Source organism: Protopterus annectens, chromosome 12.part0, assembly GCF_019279795.1.
Source record: "Protopterus annectens isolate FY-2018-M chromosome 12.part0, PAN1.0, whole genome shotgun sequence".
NCBI lineage: Eukaryota > Metazoa > Chordata > Ceratodontiformes > Protopteridae > Protopterus > Protopterus annectens.
Window position 1 is genome coordinate 1033404471 of NC_056746.1, and position 19021 is coordinate 1033423491.

General features: G+C 39.9%; 1 protein-coding gene across 1 annotated transcript in view; it reads right to left on the minus strand.

The window, feature by feature from the left end:
• The window catches only part of LOC122816247 (aurora kinase A-B-like), a gene marked incomplete in the record, with an annotated part of 544024 nt that overhangs the window by 151127 nt on the left and 373876 nt on the right, over positions 1 to 19021 (minus strand).

The window sequence follows — 19021 nt, forward strand, 5'->3', positions numbered from 1 at the left end:
TAATTTCAGCATTCCTAAGACTGAACAATAAGCAGAGACTATTCCAGTTGCAAAATCAGATCTCAAATTTTATGTCACACGATATGGTTGCATTTCAAAGCCTAGTGTGAAATAAACAGCAACTTGGATGTATCTAACTTTGTATAATTGCATCTGTGTAAATGCATATTCATTAAATTCACTGACAATGTCTAACGCATTTTCCTCAAAGAAGGAGGATGTAGAATAACAGGTGTGTTGTACCTTTAAGAAGCATTTCCAAGATCTGTGTGTGCATATGAATACCAAGCATGTGTTAGCTTCAGTGCCATTTTGAAGGTGCAGCTAGAATGTTAACATCCATGTGCATGATAGCTTATCTGTTTATAAGTAAAAGTTCCTTAACCTCATTTACGATGTGTTTGTATACAATAAAGCTGCTTGAACAAGAGCCCACGATGCTCTCTTGTTTTATCCTGACTTGGCGAGCAACACAAACTATTACGGTATAAAAGATACTTATGCATTAGTAGATTATGAACATAGAGCATTTGAAGAGGTGTATTAGTGGGATTGTCAAATAAAGAATAAACTTGTGATTAGTGCTTAGGAATTCAAAGAAATGAACGTGAGGGAAGTAACTAGGTAGGGCAGAAAATGTTTTTACTGTAGTTAAGAGTTGGTGTATAAAGCAGGTCCATATATAATGATATATATATATATATATATATAGCTATGATATAGGTTATATTAGAAGTGCAGTGGTGGCGGTGAGCAGTGTCACAAAACTATGCATATGGTTGGGAGATGCTAATAAAACTATTCATGTATTGATGAATACAAGTTGTAGGGCATATGATTCTGAATGAAAAAAAATGGTTTGATGATATGGCAAGCTGAAGATGACAGTGGCATTCATCCTGGAGTTATATAGGAGCACATCTATTGATTTGATATGTAAAGTTTTAGCTGTTTTAAATGAATTTGCATTCAGCATGGATTTCAGTGGTAATGGGATGTGGTTCCAATACTTGAATATAGAGAGTCTCCTGCAGTATTATATTGTTTGGGTTATAATGATTAGAGATTTTGTTCTACAGTGTTAATTTTTTTAGGGGGTAGTGTTGTATTGAGATAAGTGTTCAGCAATTTTCTAGCTTATAGAAGTCTGTGTATTGTAGTTAGCTGAGAGTGACCTAGGTGATGTGGTCATTCTACTCCTTTTAGTGTCTGAGGGATTAGGCAGTGCGGTGCGTTCTATTGTTACAGTCTACTAGTCTACTACACATTTGGTTATTCTATTATAATATTATTGAGGTTTGGGCAGTTGTGAAATGTGAAGGTTAGTGAAGACTGGGTCAGTATATAGGAGAGATGGCAGTAAGAAAGTAAAGGCAATACGTCCTCTGGCTATGTCAGCGACATAGGTTTTTAGTCTGTATAATGTACCTATTTTTATGAGTCTTTTTAACCAAGTATGATAGATACATAGTGGTTGAATTTAAACTGGTCATCTATGATGACACCCAGTAATTTTGTGTAGTTTACTTGTTTTAATTTGGTGGTGTTGGCAGAAACAACAGTGAAAACTGTTTTGATAGAGATGCATTTTTGGGTAAAGAGCAGTAATTTATTTATTTTTTAGCGGGGTTAGTAGTAGATTTAAATTATTTAGCCATATTTAAATTGATAAAAGGGAGTATTATGTAAGATCTTGGAGTTCAGAGAGAGATTTTAGCAGAGCAGAGTAGGGTCAAGTCATCAACGTATTAAACTATTGTAGCAATTTTTGTCGCAGAGCAGAGGTCATTGCTAAATATGTTGAAAAGTATGAGACCTAATATAGATATTTATGATACATCAATAGTCACAAGCAAGAAGGCTGAAAAAATATTTATTTTTCATTTCACTACTTGTTTGGCAATAGTGATGCAACTACTGCAGTGAAGAGGTGGTGAGCCCTGAAGATGAGACTTTATGTAAGATTTTCCGGTGGGAGATGGTATCAAAAGCCTTTGATAAGTCTAGGAAGATGGTATCAAAAGCCTTTGATAAGTCTAGGAAGATGGTGGAGACTAGGCTTTCATGCATTTCCATTGGTGCTGACATTAACAACATTCAGCAAAGCAGTAGTTGAGCTGTGATGATGACAAAAGCCGTGTTAAGCTGAAGACAGAAGCTGGTCATCCATTAGAGAATAGGCTGTGTATGAATATATTTTTCTAATACTTTTGATATCAATTGCACACTTGTGCACTGGAATAATGATTTATTTTTTCCATAGATAGTGGACATTATTTTCAGAACTGAAAGTGGATATGCAATAGCCTCAGGTGGTAGTTATTTGCCAGGTAGATTGTCAGGAGCAGTTGTAGCAGGCTTTAATTTTTTGAGTGTTTTTTTCTTTTATATCTGTGAGAACTTGATGGAAGGAGAAATGTTGAAGGAGGTTATTTGAATGGGGACATTAAGTGCTTGATTACTCACCTAGTCATTAATGACTGCACTGTCTGTATGAAGGGTCATTGAACTGGTTGGCTATGGTATCATTTTGTTTCTCTGTGTCTCTTTTTGGTGTTGACTCTATAGCTTGTCCTGGATTTAACAGTTTATTAATGGAGGCCCAAAACAGTTTTGACTTTTTAGTGTGTATGTTTTCATTGGTTGAATAATAGACCTTTATGCATTGTCTGTTTCATGCGTTGCTCAATTGCTAAAGATAGCCACATGGCAGAGTTGGCTTTATGTCTTTATTTGTGTGTGTGTGTGTGTGTGTGTGTGTGTGTGTGTGTGTGTGTGTGTGTGTGTGTGTCTTTGTGCGTGTTTAGAACACCTTTAAATGAACTCAGACAGCATCATCTATGGGATGACTCTTTAGTGGTTCACAGTTAAGGAGGTGTAGTGTATTAATAAAAGTGTCTTCATGAAAAGTAATACATTTTCTTATCAGGCTGTAATGATATGTTTTAGGGCTGTTGCTTTGGCACTTTATGATGTAGATTGGAAAGTGATCACTTAGGCTGTCTGACAGAGTATCATGGAATGATATTATACATGGAGCGGATGTTACGATCCAGTCAATGGCTGACTCATTGGCTTTGTTGTATCTAGTTAGTGTTATAAATTGGGTAAACTATACAGATGTGTATTATTGGTTGGAATTTTAGATTGCATGGCTAGCCAGTCTTCATTAATATCACCTAACAGTATGGTTTCATAAGGGATTTTTGAGAAGGTATGTTGTAGGACAGTCTCTGTCAAAGCTACATGGCCGTTATGTTTGTGATTCATTCACAGTCAGAGGTAATACACCTCCTCAGAAGGGAAACATTCCACTGGAGCAGTATGTGTGAGTTTGGCACAAAAGTATCTTGTTAGAAATCTCTGATTTTTTTTTATTATTATGAACTGCTTCGGGGGAACAGATATATGTCCCCTTATATAACACTAATTAAACTGGCATTACAGAGGGTTTTATTGTCACAGTCTTGCACGTTGCCTGGTTTCCATCTGATGGCTGTTTGATCTCTGCATAAAAGGCTTGGTAATACTAATGTCAAGAATATAGGAATACTAATGTCTAATTATGTCAGAAGTAAAACTCCTGCATATTTTACAAGAAAAACATATTTTTTTAGTGGTGACATGCAGTGTTGTTGCAGTGCTTTGCTTTCATGTGGCTAAAGCTATGCAGTCATATTCAGAGGTGTGCTGCTGTGGTTAGAATTACAATCTTCTTGGGTGTGTTTTTAGATGAATTCTTTAATATTATTACCTGAAAGCTTGTAATAATATCTCAAGGGGGCGGAGATATAGTCTTTCAATAATAGCCCCTAGTGAGTTTAGTTCATGTATGTGCACTTTTAATGCATAGCTCTCAACCTTCCATCTCCAAAATGAAGAACATTTCAACTTATTATGTGGAACAAATGGGCAAAATGTGGAACACTTTCTAAACTTCACCTAGGAAGCTCATAGTATGGTTAAAACATGCTATTTTTACTTATAAAAAGTTCTTTTGATAAATTAATATGATTCAGTTCTCTTTATCATGGATAACAGTTAAAAAATTTCCTAACACTGAATGGGTGACAGATGCATTCAGCGTGGAACTTTGAGGAACATGAACATTTTAAGACCCCAAATGAGGAATGTTCCTCATAATGAGGTAGACTTTGGAGGTATGTTTTAATGCCGTTCTGTCATTTTGCATTATATTCTGTTTTCATTGCAGGTCATGTGCTAACCTTCTGCTCAGTCTGCTGAGTACAATAATGGCCTGCAATATCCCTTTAATTGTCATTACACCAGCAGTAAAAATCCTCTGTCTCACTAGAAAAAAGTATATATTGTTTTCAGTTATAATTTGTCCTGGCTAGTCATATTTCAAGTGGTTAAAGTTTTAGACTCAAATTCAGACGTATGTTGTACTGGAAAATCTGAGGTTGGAATTGCAGTCTTATCTATGTTTTCTAGTGGGGAAGGTTTCATGAAGAAATTTCAGAGGTGGTAGAGATACAGCCTTTCAAAGGCAGGCCTTAGTGGTTTTAGTTCATATGTCTTTACTGCTTCTTCTGACATTTGGCATTATGCAGTGTTTTCATTCTGGATGCTGTAAACGTCTGCTCAGTATACTGAGTACAATCTTTTTCTTCTTCTTCGTTTGGCTGTTCCTGTTAGGGGTCATCACAGCAGATCATCTGTTCCCACTTCTTCCTGTCCTCTACATCTTGCTCTGTCACACCAACCACCTGCATGTCATCTCTCACCGCATCCATAAACCTTGTCTTAGGCCTTCCTCTTTTCCTCTTACTTGGCAGCTCCATCCTTAGCATCCTTCTCCCAATATACCCAGCATACCTCCTCTGCCCATGTCCAAACCAATGCAATCTTACCTCTCTGGCTGTTTCTCCAAATTGTCCAACATGAGCTGACCCTCTAATATACTGATTCCTAATCCTGTCCATCCTTGCCACACCTGCCACCTCCAGCTCTGACCCCTGACTTTTCATCAATGCCACTGTCTCCAGCCCATGTAACATAGCTGGTCTCACTACCATCGTTTAGATTTTCCCTTTCACCCTTACTGGTACCCATCTGTCACAAATCACTCCTGACACTTTTTTCATCCACTCCACCCTGCCTGCACTCTCTTCTTCACCTCTCTTCCATATTCACCATTACTCTGAACTGTTGATCTCAAGTATTTAAACTCATCCACCTTCTCCAACTCTTCTCCCTGCATCCTCACCATTCCTCTGTCCACCCTCTCATTCATCATCATTGTCAGCCCCTTTTTTTCCTATTTTTTTCTAAATGGGGTCAGGGTATCATGTTAACTGTCGCCAACTCTCTCGATTCAGTGCCACACTCCTGCCTTCTTCAACACTTATGCCTGACTGTCACAGATCTTCTTTCACACAATCCATCCACCTCTTTGCTGGACGTCCTCGCTTCCTTCTTCCTGTCTGTTTCAAATCTTCCTCATCAGGTTGTCTTCTACTTTTGTGCACATGTGTCCAAATCACCGTAATTTGTTCTCTTTGATCTTTTCTGCAATTGGAGCTACCTTGGCATCTGCTCTTTTGTCCTCATTTCTTCGTCTGTCCCAGATTGTGCATCCTACCACCCTTCTCAGGCACTTCATTTTCATCACCTCCAGCTTCTTCAACTGTTCTGCCTTTAGTGGCCAGGTTTCTGTACCATACAGTAGTACTGGTCGCACCACTATTTTGTACACCTTACGTTTTAGCTTCTTTGGCATTCTTCTGTCATAGACTACATCAGACACTCTATGTCAGTTGGATGCAGCCCCTCTGATTCTAGCTTGGACCTCTTCATTCAGACTTCCATTCTCCTTAACCACCCCTCCCAGATACTTGAAGCTGTTTACCCTGTTCCACTATTTTCCCTTCTATCACTTTTCTCATCTTCTTCTGATTTCCCATTTGCTGCCATTACCACTGTTTTATCTGTGCTTAGTTTCATTCCATGTGCCTTTGGTTTTGCATTCCATTCTCCTGTCCTTTGCTGAAGTTCTAGCTCAGAGTCTTCCTGTAATGCCACATCGTCTGCATACAGCAACTTTGTTGATCTGTCCCCTCCGACATGTTTGCCAATGTAGTCCATCACCAGTATGAACAGCAGTGGGCTCAGAGCTGAACCCTTGTGTACACACACTCCCACTGGGAACCCCTCTGTGAAGCTGAACACTGTTTGTACTTGAGTCATTGGATTCTTGTACATAGTCTGCACTAATTCTACCAATGTTTTTGGGACTTCAAACCAACATAGTACTGCCCAGATCAGCTTTCTTGGGATCTTGTCATATGCTTTCTCCATGTCTAGGAATATCTAGTTGGACTATCTCCTCATCTCTAGCTTCTTCTCAAGTATCTGTCTCACTGCAAACATCGGATCAATTGTGCTGCATCCTGATCTGAATCTAAACTGCTCATCTCCCATCTTACATTCTACTATTCTGCGTATCTCTTTTTGGTGTTGACTCTATAGCTTGTCCTGGATTTAGCAGTTTATTAATGGAGGCCCAAAACAGTTTTGACTTTTTAGTGTGTATGTTTTCATTGGTTGAATAATAGACCTTTATGCATTGTCTGTTTCACCCTCTCCAGAACTTTCATACAACGTGGTAGGAGTTTGATGCCTCTGTACTGCCCACAGTTGTGGATGTCCCCTTTGTTCTTGATAACTGGGATGAGTATGCTTACTCTCCAGCCATCTGGGATATGCCTTTCCCTCCACACTACTATTAGTACCCCCGGGAGCCATTTCTCCCCTATCTCACCAAGCATCTTTATCATATCTGCTGTGACCTCATCTGACCCTGCTGCTTTCCTTGACTTCATCTTCCTTAGTGCTGTTCTTACTTCTTCTAAGGTGGGCTCCTCTTCTTCTCTCACCGTGGGCTGTTTCTGGGGCAGTACAGCTTCTGTGGGGTTTTCTTCATTCAGAAGCTGCTGGAAGTACTCCTTCAATCTGCCTTTGATGTCCTGTGGTCTGGTGAGCAGGTTGTCACTGGCATTCCTTATGAAGGGTGTCTGACTATCTTCTTTATATTTCTGTCTTTTTTCTTGCAACCTGATATAGTTCCTTTGTGGTACAGTGCATCTGATGCCCTATTCTTTGCTATTGCAACTTCTTTCTTAGCTTCTTTGTTAACCAACCAGTAGTTCTTCCTAGCCTGGTCAGTTTTTTTCTATCTCCCACTTCTTCCTACACTCCTTCTTTCTTTTGATGACTTCCTGGACTTCTGCTTTCCACCACCAGCTTTCCTTATATACCTTATTTCCATATCTGGCTCGGTCACATATCTTTTCTGTAGTCCTTCAAACAGTGGAAACCACACCAAGAAGCAAAATAAAGACGGTTCACCTCACCGTCACAGCTAGCTCTGAGAATTAGCGTGCAGGCTATACTCAAATAAGGCAAGGCAGAATATAACTCACAAAATATTTATTAAAGCTTACAAGAAGCTTAAAAGTGAACGAATAATACTATATGCAATACTTGTTGTTAAGCGCTTTCATTGTTATGTTCAAACTCAGGCCTTTTCAAATCTTTTTGGCGCCATACCCAGTACCAATTTACATTTAAAGTGCCAGTGCTCATATATCAAAATAAAATAAAATACATCACTCGTCACCATCTGCAACATACAATAAATACATTAATACATGATATATTAACTCCTATAATAAAATACAATAAAATGCTATACATATATATAACCCGTTCTAGTAATATAACTAAAACACATCCTAAAAATGAGCTACATATTTGTATATGTACAGATATAATCAACTCATGCAACAATATAAATATTATCAACGCAACATTAAGAAAGGTTTTATAGAAATGTATTCATTAATACCTGGTTCTTTTGTTGCATCTGTTAAAACCTGCCAGATGCTTTCTTTTTTACTTAATGTTGCTTTCACATTCCCTCCTCTATTGTTTATTAAAACTTGATCTATAATGGCAAAACTGAACTTATAATGAATACCCTTCTTTTATATATGTCTATATAAGGCATTTTTTGTGTCTTGTACCTTAATTCTATATACATGATCATAGATTCTTTTTTTAAAATGCCTCTCAGTTTTGCCAATATAATAAGCGGAACATGAAGTGCACACAGCTATGTAAATGTTCTTAGAATTACAATTTCCTTTTTTGAATTTAATATATGTTCTATTTGCATTTTGCAACTTTATACCTTCACTTTCATTAATTAAATGACATTGGCTGCAGATTCCACATTTGGTAGTAGCTCTCCTCACCTTATGACAATCTCTTTATTTTATTTCCACTTGTAATAGTCTCTTAAGATTCATACCCATCTTAAATATGAATTTTGGTTTTTCACCCACCACTTGTTTGATTTCATCAACTAGTATAAGATTCTTCCAATATCTATTTATAATTGTTATAATTTCATTCACATAAGGGGAATATGTTAAAATACATGCTCTGCTAGTTATTACATTATCATGGGTTTTACTATACTTTTGGTCTATATCTTGTTCTCTTCCTAGTATAGGGTTAATTTTTTACCCCATTCATTAATTCTGATGATATCCCTCGCTGCCGTCTGAAGCCTCTCTCACCACAATTCCTACACCATTTCTAGCCTGTCCCCCTCCTGAGTAGTAGAGTCTGGATCCCAAGCCAAGTGGCTTTCCTGAACTGCCCTTCCATCTCATCTCTTGTATACATAGGATATCCAGCCTCCTCCTCCATATCATCATGTCATCCACTTCCAAGCTGCATTCTGTCAGTGACCCTATATTAAGCTCAGTCCATGTTTGGCAGGTCGGCTGGTTTTAAGTCAAGCTTTTGTTCAACAGAGCTATCCTAGGTAACCCAGGCTAGGCAACTAGGCACTAGCCAGCCAGTAGCGTATTGACCAGGGCTGCTGGGCTTTATGGCGGGCACACACTGGCCAATAGGGGCACCATTAGCAAGGGTCCCTGGCATAAGTCAGAGTAGGCTGGGACCTCAACCCACTTATCGCTGGTAACTACCCTTGCCCATTTTGATGACATTAGTCAACATGTCTGAATCACCTAGAGCCATATTTTACACCGAGTGGCTAGCCCTGCCATGGCATGCAGTCTGTGATCCATGTTCTCCTAGCTTGAAGATACTGCTCACCACAGTAGATGCCCATAGCGGTTGGTCTTGTACAACTCTTCCCCTATAGGGCACCATGTAGAGGCTGTGCTGCTGCCCACAGCAGAATTCATTGGTGAGCTGGAGATGGAAACACTCAGCATGTTTTTTTCAGACATGGGAGAAACCCCAAAGAGACAAAGGGAGAACATGCAAACTCCAAACAGGCATTGGTCGGAGGTCAGGATCAAACCTTGTACCTTGAACTCCCTCTCATTCACTCACACATATTCTGTCTTAGTCCTGCTGACCTTCATTCCTCTCCTTTCAAGAGCATATCTCTACCTGTCCAGGGTCTCCTCAACCTATTCCCTACTCTTACTACAGATCATAATATTGTCTGCAAACATCATAGTTCAGAGGGACTTCTCTCTGATCCTGTCTGTCAACCCGTCCATCACCATTGCAAATAGGAAAGGGCTCAGAGCTGATGTTTGATGTAATCCCACCTACACCTTGAATGCATCTGTCACTCCTACTGCAGACCTCACCACTATCACACTACCCTCATACATATCATGTACCACTCTTACATACTTCTCGGCCACTCCCGACTTCCTCTACACTACCACGACTCCTCCCTAGGCATCCTGTCATATACTTTCTTAAGTCCACAAAGACACCATGCAACTCCTTCTGACCTTCTCTATACTTCTCCATCAACACCCTTCATGGTGTGACTGATCATTAATTATGTACTTATGTAAGTATGCTGAGTACAATAATAATATAAAATACTCCAAGTTGTCAGTACATCAGAATAAAAATTCATCTAATTATTGTTGACTGTCATTCTTCTGATGAAAGTTTTTTTTTTAGCCATCATTTTACACAAATTAAAGGGAATATTTGATGATTCATACAAACGTCTGTACCTATGGCATATAAAGAACTACTGCTTGACAGTAAGTGGAGTTTTAATTCAATTCCCATGAGAAATGCTAAAGTGGTTTTACTTGTTTTCATAATGTTTATATAACAGAACAGAACCTGGTTCAAGAGGAGAGAGAGCGGCACTACTAGGTTTTACCTTCCATACATCATTTCGGCCCCAAAACCCGGACCACACTACAAAAGGAGGGGTGTATCCATATTCATAAAGGATACAGGTTGGTGGCAATGCACTAAGCTTCGAAACCATCCAGGTGCAATCAAACTCAGGAACCCCACACAGCCTTCCTGAAGACACTGGAGGGTATAAATGTATCTCCAAACACCATCATATTGGGTGACTTCAACTACCCAAACATAGACTGGGAACATTACTCAAGCCCTAACTTTCTAGCCCAACGGTTCCTGGAGTTCATAATTCAAATGCCATGGAACAGCTAGTCAAATATACTAGATCTCATTGTCACAAACATGGGGACAAAATGCTCCACACCAGAAGTATATCAAACAAAAAGACCACAGTGAAGAACTTCTAAAACAAACTTCACACTACTCAAGACTGGTGTGGTATCCTTCAAGGCCCCTGAGCCAGTGGAAACCACAACCCATGGATCAGGCAATCCCAAATAAAACCAAGACTCTTCAGTCTGGTGGACCCCAGCCATTAACAAACTTTACAATAAGAGGAGAAAGCTATTACATGATAGAACAAAATCCATAAATGATCATTATTAGTAAAAAAGCACTCATAAAATCAACTAAGGCTAATTTTGAGAGCAAAATTGCCATGGATTCAAAGGACAATCATAAGGCCTTTTTCAGCTATGTTAGGAACCTGGGTGGAAACTCCCAGATATGCTCAGAATTAGTCCAAAATGATACAAAAATCACTGAACCCACAGACATTGCCAACATACTGGCAGACAGGTTCAGTGCAAACCATCCCCTCTCCCCTAAAGGAGAGATAACTATCCCAGCCGAGTGTAGCCTCCCAGACATCTCAAATGCGCAGGTGAAAGCTGCTCTCTAAAGCTAAAACACAGCATCAATGGGACCGGATGGTGTCCCTGGCTTTGTGCTACACGAGCTAAATGAGGAATTAAAGGCAGCTGTTTAATCTCAGCCTTACCACAGGAAATGTGCCCAAGGGTGGCGTGACGGCAACTGTGGTCCCACTCCAAAGGGCGGCGGCCCCGGACCCTGGTAATTACCGCCCCATAAGCTTAACAAGTCTAGTCTGCAAAGCTATGGAGAGGATCATAATGGAGCTCATAAACAAAGATATAGGGGACTTGCAGACATTGGACCCGACCCAGTTGGGCTTCGTCAAGGGAAGATCATGCCTTTTGAACTTGATCAACTTCTTCAAAACAGTCACCAAGGCCATTGATGAGGGAAAGGCAGTCCATACAGCCTACCTTGACCACCTTAAATGTAAACCCATATGTCACAAGATGGGTTGCAAACAGAACCCACAGGGTTAGAGTTGCTGGCGCTATGTCAGACTCCAAGCAGGTCGCAAGTGGTGTCCCACAGGCTCGGGTCCTTGGCCCCCTATTGTTCGGCATCTACACAGGCCAACATGGGAGGACTTTGGCTGACAAAGTTTGCTGACGACTGCAAACTGGGCGCCATAGTGGAAAGTGCATCGGACACGGATATCCTTCAGAAGGGACTCATGGAAACAGATAGCTGGTGCCAGAGCCATGGCCTGAAGTTAAACGCCAAAAATGTGTAGTCATACCCTTCAGGAAAACAAAGTGAGGTCATTGTTCCTTCACTTATCAGACCAATGATCGAGTACAATGCCCCATTCGGGATGTATCTCACTCGACATCTGCAGCAATTGGAGAGACCCCAAAAGTTCCTCACCAAAAGGATAAAGGGACTCCAAAATCTGTCATATGCTGCCAGATTGAAGAAACTCCAGCTCTATTCAGTCGCATACCGCCTGCTCAGAGGTGACATGTGCCTGACATACAAGGCCATGTCCAACCCGAATTAATGGACATGCTCCACCTCAAAATATCCAAATCCACCAAAACCACTAGAGCAAGGGGATATAAATAGATAGATTTATCATTCAGAGACTCACTATGCTGTGGAATAAACGCTGACTCTGTTCAAGAGAAATCTTGACCTGTGGATGAATCATCTCTGTGTCACTGCTGGACAGAGGCACACCAAACTAATGGGCACAGTATTTTTATAAGGGGTGGCGTAAAAGCCACAAAAATTTGGGCTAGGCTTATAAATGCCTTAGGGCAGATAGCATGAGTATTTGCTTTTTGTGACTTTTTCATTTTTGAAAGTTTCTTAACCATCTGTGCTGGTTTCAGTTAAGTGAAGTGTTTCTGTGTACATGCATATTGGTTACCTATAAAATAATTTATGCATGTTATACTTGCTGTGGTCACCTCATCTTCAGTGGGACCATTTGCTAGATTATGGTAACACATATGCAAGCTATTGCACTGTGGACATGAAGTATGACTATAATGGATGGCCAAATATCTATCTGAGGCCTGCCCTGAAGCTGCTGGTACTGTATGTATGTCTGCTGTATACTGGATAGGAGGTAACTAATTTCACTACCCCAGCCACAACACAATGATACGTAACTGAATACATATTGTTTAATTTTCACACCTGCTGCTGAGGCAACCCCTAGGTGGTCTACTTTTCCATAGTCCCCACCCTATTTGTCTACTTTCCTGATCCCCACCCAGTGGTCTGCTTTCCAAACTAAGCCTTCCACTCCCTTTGCAAATTTCTGGATCTGCCACCGACACATAACATGCAGTTTAGATCATGAAATGTTTTATACAAATACTAATAAGAAAAAAAAATTACTTATTTACTTCCCCCTTTCTGTGTCCTGCTAAACATTAATGACATAAAGCAGGTTATATGATTTTCAGTCCCACTCACAAATTTAGCAAAGTCAACAAAAGTCCAGTCTTTCTCAGCCATCTTTTCTTGCAAAGCTATATTTCACAAATGTGATTGATGCTTTATAATCTCACATTTAGTCACTACATTCAGTGTTGCTTTTCTTTTTCCCTGTTCATCTTCCAACACCAGACTCTTGTTCAAGTCCGGGTCTATATTAGAAGATCGACATTTGAAAATTTCGAGTCACCTTTACTCGTCAGGAAAATGTCAAACTCTAAGTTTGCTGAACGGCCAAATCACAGATTTCTTTCCAAGGGAAAGAAATCAGTTGGTTGTACTGTCACACCTGCCCTTTCCCCAACTGTAGTGTGGTCTCGGAGTTATAATATTTAGTTAGGGGATGTGTGGGAGGCACAACCCCATGGTAAGGGGGGTGAGAGCAAAGCCCCCCACTTAAATACATTTGTTTTTATGTGGTGTTGCTTGTTGGCCTTCTGATTTCTTTCCCTTGGAAAGAAATCTGTGATTTGGCCATTCGACAGACTTAGAGTTCAACATTTTCATGTCGAGTAAAGGTGACTCAACATTTTCAAATGTCGATTATGTGATATAGACCCTCAAGTCCAAGGTATTTCTGATTCTTCTATTCAACTCCTGTGCTTTTTTTTCTGTCTCAAGGATTTTCCTTTGGAGCATTAGAAAAAATTTCACTGGTAAAGTCTACCAATGAGCCTTATTGTCAGAAGAATAAGAAGCATTTGTCTCACTTATTTATGTCTCTGAGAGATTTTATTTAACATTTGTTGACCGGGAACAAACTTTATTTCCTCCTCAGCCTTTTCTACACAAAAAATGTCTGATCCTCTAGGAAAAAGATTCTGAAGACAGCTGGATACAACAACTGAATCTCACACATGCCTCTCAAAATTTCCTGATTGCTGGGATACATTTGTTTCTCTTCTGCCTGGTGTAAAATAAATAATAATTTTCCACAAACACTCTGCTGTCTCCAGTTTTTAATACTTTTCTGTCATGCCGTAGTTTTGTTAGGATCAACTCTTTCTGCTGGTATGATTGCATCTTTATTAATACAGGTCTTGGCTGCTTTCTCGTGTTCAGATTACAAGCATACTCTATGTCCCCATTCATTTAACAAATCCTGCTGTGGAATACTAGCGCAGTTGCTTATTTGTGCTTTTATATAATTAATGCAATATTTCCTTCCAGTTTCTCTAGTACAGCAGAAAATCTCACCCCAGGTTTAAACTCTGTGTAGAGCCTACACAGAATGTATCAGTGTACATGGCCAAGGTTTCCCCTCGGCAGCGTGCCATGCATATTAATGATGGCATGCTGCCGAGGGAGATCATAGGAACAGGGATATTGAATCAGTGTAGGGATATGTATAGAAGGCTACCCATGGTTGTGGATGCCTGGTCAGATGTTATGTACAGGGTGAGGCTTCCTGTAATGCACCCCACCACTGTTGAAATGCTGTGAATTATGTTAAATGTGCAATATATAAGTTATATAGTGTGGGTAAACATTACTCAAAGCCGAGCTACATTACATTGAATCACTTTTAGCAATGCCTTGACTGCAGCACCTACAGGACTGCATGGATCAGGCAATCCAAACAAAAACTAAGACTCTCTGTACTCACTAACTACCTGACCATTCTGTCAGTCTGGTGCAAAAAACCAAGCTCAACACAAAAAGGAGGAAGCTACTACAAGATAAAAGACCTTGAAAAATTATAAAAGTAAACCTTGATTATTATAAAAAATCAACAAGGAGCTCTCTATAAAATCATCAAAGGCAAATTTGAGAGAGAAATCGCCAAGGACTCAAAAGAAGAGAATAATAGCCTTTCTTTAGCTATGTTAGAAACCTAGGAGGAAACTCCCAGATATGCTCAGAATTAGTCTAAATGATGTGAAAATTACTGAACCAACACACATTGCCAACATACTGGCTGACAGGTTCAGTGCTCTATTCCCCCTCCCCAAGAGAGATATCTATTCAGAGATTGAGTAACCCCTCACATCCCAACAACCAGGTGAGAGCACGCCCTCACTAAAGGCAAAAACACAGCACATGTGGGACGGATGATTCCCCGGCCCTGACTTATAACTGTGAGATTAAAACCTTAGCCTCACCTCAGGATTTTAATCTTAGCCTCACCGCTCAGGATCATGTGGTCCACTTCGCCGCGGCGACTGTGGTCCACAGACCCTGAAATTACGCTCCCCACAGATCTGAAAAATTTACTATCTGCAAAGCTTGCCTTATCTGCAAAGCCATGGAGGAGAGGATCATAACTCATAAGGAAAATAAAGACATAGGACTTTGCAGACTTTTGGATTGTCTCAACTTGGTTTTGTCAAAGGCAGATCCTGCCCTCTTAAACTTGACCATTTTTTTTGATGCAGTCAATCACAGTCCATGCAGCCTACCTCGACCTGGCAAACCACCTCGACCTGGCAAGGCCAGGTACACAATACCCCACTCAGGTATCATCGAAAAACTCATCACGAATGTAATAAACCATAGGCAGCTAAGTAAAGTGACAGAACCCACAGGACAGAACCCCCAGGTCAGAGTTGCTGGAGCCATGTCACACTCAAGCCTGGTGTCAGGTGTGGCTCCTAGGAGTCCATTCCCTGGTAAAGCATCTACTTTCATCTACTTTCTGAAACACAAGCAGGGTTAGGGTTATGGCTGACAAAGGTTTGCAGATGACTAAGACCAACTGTCGAAAACACATCTGACATCTGACACAGATATCCTCCAAGGGGGCCACAGAAATGGATATAACTGGTGCCAGAGCCCACCTGAAGTTAAAAAAAAAAATGCATAGTCATACCCTTTGGGAAAAACAAAGCTACTAGCTACTACCATATAGGTGGCAATCTGAGCACAGAAAAAAAGTCAAGAGATCTGGGGACCCAGGGTTGACAGTAGCCTTTCGTTTGACACTCATGTTGCTAAAGTAGTTAGGAAAACCTTCTATATTATATGGTTTTATATTTTTTTCTGCATGTTTGCATGGTACGGCGTGGAGTGCAACAATGCCAAACAACACTCACATATACACAGCTGACACCTGCTACACATGTAAAAATAGAAACCTGATGTAATCAGTTACCAGAATTAATTATTTTATTTTTCTGTTGTAATTTATTTTTTTAATTTCTGTTTGCATATCACAGCGCTGAGTGCCACAGAGCCAAACACAGCTTATACATACATAGCTGACACCTGCCAGACATCTAAAAATAGAAACCGGATGTAATTAATTATTTATTTATAGATTTGTTTATGCATGATTGTGTGGTGTGGTGCTGTGCTCAGCAATGCTAACAGGTAGCCTAGTAGTACATGTGAAGGTATACTATTTATTTATTTACATTTGTTGACCAGGAGTGTCTGACTGGACATAGGTCCATTTTCAGTGGAGGCCCAGGGAGAAAAGCTCCACAGTTAAAATAAACAGACAGTAGTTACATTTGATTACATAGCAATTAACAATTTAACATAGCAATTACCTACAACATATTTACAGATGAAGAACATAGTACATCAGTAGACAACTAGAATCTTTATTTGTGAAGTACATAACAGACATTAACAAATGTTACAATAAGAAGTTCCTGCTGTATAATAAGTACTAGGCTTATGAGCATCTGAGCTTGTGATAATTAAGGTAGTTAGTGGACTGGAAAGAAAGGTAGTGGTTGGATGGGGTGGGTGATATTAGAGTGGGAGTTGCAAAGGCATAGCCAGCATGTTTTTAGGTGCGCTTTTAGTAAAGTTTTGAAGTGGGTGCATGATGGTATGGAGGTAATTGTGGGTGGGAGGGAGTTCCATAATTTGGCTATGGTGCAAGAGAATAGTGCTTCACCAGCAGAGTTATTGGCTTTAGTGATCTGCAAGTGATTTTTGTTGCTGGATCTTAGTGGTCTGGTGGTGCGATAGGGTTGGAGTAGATTCTAGAGGGATGGGACATTTAGTGGATGGTTTACTAGTTTGTGGGCGAGTGAGAGTTGATACCATTGAAGGAGGTGAGGGAGTTCAAGCCAGGCCAGTTCAGCAAGTGAGAGACAATGGTGACTATGGTAGGATGCCCCTGTGGTGAATTTGGCGATTTTGTTGTAGCAGGTCTCTAGCTTGTTTAGATCACATTGCCTTAGGTCGGTATATATTGGAGAGGCATAAAGTAGGGTGGAGATAAGGTGGGAATTTGCTATTGAAATCTTTGCTGCTTTGGTGAGAAGTTGCTTATTTCTATATAATGCTCCTAGTTTTTTGTGGACTTTTTTATGGTCATGGATATGTGAATGTCAAATTTTAGTTTATTGTCTATTTCCACTCCTAGCAATTTGGTGTGTTCAGTTGGGTATATCATGGTGTTGTCTTTTGCTGTGATGTTAAAGTGAGAGTTGTTTTGAGTATGTTTGGTGGGTTGGAAGATGAGTAGTTTAGTTTTGTTTGGGTTGAGTATTAATTGGGCATCGGATAACCAAGTTTCAACAGAGGAAAAGGCTTCCTGTGTGAATTTTTGCAGTTTGGGTAGGTACTGGGCTGAGCAGATGATGGTTGAGTCATCTGCATATTGTATGAGTGTGCCATGTTTGGTGGCAGAGGCTAGATTATTGGTGAAAACAGAGAAGAGTAGGGGTCCAAGGATGGAACCTTGAGAAACCCCTATGGAGACAGGTAGTTGGGGAGATAAGTCATTCTGCCATACAATGGATTGTTGGCGGTCAGGCAGGTAACTCTGAAACCAGTTGGTGACTGACTGAGAGAAGGATAGGTTATTGAGGAGAGAGATAAGTTGTTTGTGTGGGACCATGTCAAATGCTTTAGATAGGTCTAGGAAAGTAGCAGAGGAGAGATAGTCATTGTTTTTATGCTGAAGGATAGTGTTAGTAAAGGAGAGTAAGGCAGTGGTGGTGGTATGATTTGGTCAGAAACCATGCTGAGTATTGGAAAGGAGGTTGTTAGTAAGGAGGTAGTCTGAGACCTGAGAGTGTATGCATCTCTCTAGTATTTTGGAGAGTGGAGAGAGAATAGCTATGGGGCAGTAATTAGTTAGTTCTGTGAAGGGGAATTATATGTGATACTTTCCACAGTGTGGGAATGTAACTTTCTGACAGAGAGAGAAATTAACAATCTGCATTCAAACTGGAACCTTAGTTTGAGAGACAGCCTTACAGAACTATCTGCAAATATATAGAGCTGAGTATATTTTTCTGTATTATTCTGTATTATAGAGCTAAATTGTTTGCTTAGATATCTGTTGTCTTACTGCTCTGCAAATATATAGAGAACAGTATATATTTTTGGCTTTATAATTTGCACATTCCTCACATCTGTGTTGAAACTGTTTTTCCCCACCCCCCCTCATTTCCTGCCTTGTCTTCAGCTATATAATTGAGCTAGTGTTGTTTGTCCTGTTATTTAACAATCTGCATTCAAACTGGAACCTTAGTGTGAGAGACAGCCTTACAGAACTATCTGCAAATATATAGAGCTGAGTATATTTTTCTGTATTATTCTGTATTATAGAGCTAAATTGTTTACTTAGATATCTGTTGTCTTACTGCTCTGCAAATATACAGAGAACAGTATATATTTTTTGGTTTTATAATTTGCACATTCCTCACATCTGTCTTGAAACTGTTTTTCCCCACCCCCCTCCCAGTTCTTGGTTGTAGTTTAAATTTGGTGGCTTTTGCAGTACCCACCCCACTGTAGATTTGATCTAAGACACTCCCCCAGGCCCATCTCTTTACCGCATTCTACCTAATAAACCCTTTCTGCACTTGCTTTTAGTCCTTTTTAATTTAATTACATTTTTTCAAACTGTGTGTGGACTAATATTGCTACATATTCAAGTGTGCCAGCTTGCACTGCATGAGAATTGTATTTACTACTGCTTTTGCTACTTTTCTGAAAAAAAAAAATAATCTGCTTTTACTGTACTTGTGTTTCTTCCTACTTCATTTTGCTTTTGTGTCATCTTAAAAGTACTCAATTGTATTTATTACTGCTTGGTGTA